The following is a 2,520-nucleotide window of genomic DNA, read 5'->3' as shown; positions in this document are numbered from 1 at the left end:
GCCGTCGCCCCCCCCCCCCCCAGCCCCCCCCAGGCCAGTTAGAAGGAGGGATGGATGCCCATGCAAGGAGAGGAGGGATGGAGGCAACCACGCTCCAGCAGAGCCCCCCGTGCCGAGCTGGGACAGAGGAGCAGGAGCTGCTGCAAAGCCAAAGATGGGCAGATGCAGCAGCTGGTGAGATAAGGGCCAGGCAGCCCCACTGCTGTCACTTCCCCAGTGGGCAAGGGGGTGGGCAACCAGGAGGACACCCAGCACCCACCCAGAGTGGGGGAGAGGACTGGGACAGGCGCCTCAGGGATGTGTCCCCCCCCCCCTCCTCCTGCCGGCCCCCGGCATATTGCAAATATCTCCCCTGAGCCAGCCATTGGCGGCTTATAAATAATGCAGCCCCTCGCCGTGCAATAAGGGCTTGTCAGTAGCTATTCTGCTCTCATAAATTAAAGATGAAAAGGTACAAGGCTCTTGCCAGAAAAATGAAGACAAATTTTTAATAGCTTGCCAAGACACAGGGAGATGGAGCGCTCGGGAAAAATGAATTACGTTTTTATTATGTGTTTTATTGTGGTGTAATTGAACGGGATTAGCTGAGAATACAATATATTTCCAGGGCAGTGCAAAGAAAACAAAAATAATGATGACACCTACCCTCCCCCCCCCCTCCAACACACACACCACCCTGCGGGGGACACCCTCCGTGCGTGCACCGGCTGGGAGCTGCTGATGGCCACCAAAGGCAGAGATGGGGATGAGAGGGGACACCAGAGGGGACAGAGGACAGGAGACACCGGGGCTCAGGGTGGCTGGGTCTGGCTGCACGGCTGGGCAAGCTCTGGGCTCACCCCAAAACCCCCCAGAGCTGTGGGGCTGGGGTGCAGGGCAGCACTTGGCCACGCAGAGCCACTGGGTGTCTTTCTCCTGTCCCCGTGTCCCCAGCTGCTTTCATCCCACCCCTTGTGAACACCTTTGGCCTGTCCCCTGCCCACACAAGCTGGCATTTGCTGTGCTGAGATCTGACAAACTCAGCTCAGGTGGGGAGAAGGGCTGGGCTGCTGCCCCGCAAACCAGCCATGCTCTCCCAGGGCTGGCAGCACTGCTGAGAGCCCCCTGCCACCATCCCCCTGCCACTGGGCTGGGGGGGGCCTGTCCCCATGGGTCCCCTAGTTGGGGGGAAAGATGACCCCCCCAGCTGGTGAGTTTTGGGGGCCCCAAAGGCAACACTGGATGCGGCAATGAGTCCAGGTGAGCAAAGGATGCTCAGTCCCTTCCCAAACTGGCTCATCCCAGAGGTCACGGGTGAGTCCCCGAAAGGTGGGGGGTGGGTGTCCCCAGGGGTGCTGGGGGTGCTGGGGGGGGGCACTGGGCCGGGGCCATCGATTGCTCCCTGGCATTTTTAATGAGCTGCCCGACCGCAAGCTTTAACCTTGCCCATAATGAGGGTGAGCGGCAGCAATTCCTACCACCACAGCCGGCTCCCCCAGCCTTAATGAGCTAATCAATACTTGTTCTCAGCTTAATTTCCAGCTAATTGCTCTTTAATGACGCCTGGAAATGGGCAGCCTCTTGCAGGGGGTGGTGGTGGGCAGGCTCCCCCCCCCTTCCTCAATGTCCCTCCCCGGTGGCAGGGGGTGCTGGGGCGATGGTGGTGGGTCACTGTTCCTGGCTGTGTCCCAGCCCCACTGGTGCTGGTGGAGATGGGGGGTAAAAGGAGGGTGTCAAGGGGGCACAGGGCACCGTGCCACCAAGCTGGCAGCACCCTCCGGAGCACCCACCGTGGTTGAGGGGGGTCACTATGCAGCCCGATGCACCCAGGAGGGTCCCCACATCCCAGGAGTGTCCCCAAGCCCCTCAGGACACTACATTGCTGTGGGGGTCCCCAGGGTGAGCTCATGGGGGTGGCTTGTTTTTGGGGTGCAGGGAGATGGAGGGGGGGATGCTGAGATGGCCATGCATTGGTCCAGGATCTAGAGACCCTCCAGGTGGAGGGACAGGAGTGTGACAGCGAGGGGAGGGGGACGAGGCCAGCAGCGCCCTGGAGGTGGCAGCAGAGACCCCGCAGCCCGCACCCCAACCCCAGAATCACAGAATCACAGAATCTTCTAGGTTGGAAGGGACCTTAAAGATCATCTTGTCCAACCGTCAACCTGACTGACAAAAATAGACACCCACACAACAAACAAGGAGCATCATCATCACTAACCCAGACCTCCCAGCACTACATCAACCTGTCTTTTGAACACCTCTAGGGATGGGGCCTCAACCACCTCCCTGGGCAGCCCATTCCAATGGCTGAGAACCCTTTCGGTGAAAAAATTTTTCCTAATATCCAGCCTGAACCTCCCCTGGCACAACTTGAGGCCATTTCCTCTCGTCCTGTCGCCTGTGACTTGGGAGCAGAGACCGACCCCCATCTCTCTACACCCTCCTTTCAGGGAGTTGGAGAGAGCAATAAGGTCTCCCCTCAGCCTCCTCTTCTCCAGGCTGAATAACCCCAGCTCCCTCAGCCTCTCCTCATAAGACTTA

The sequence above is a fragment of the Calidris pugnax genome, unplaced genomic scaffold (assembly GCF_001431845.1).
Source record: "Calidris pugnax isolate Ruff unplaced genomic scaffold, ASM143184v1 scaffold4, whole genome shotgun sequence".
Taxonomy (NCBI): domain Eukaryota; kingdom Metazoa; phylum Chordata; class Aves; order Charadriiformes; family Scolopacidae; genus Calidris; species Calidris pugnax.
Note: the sequence above shows the minus strand (reverse complement) of the source record.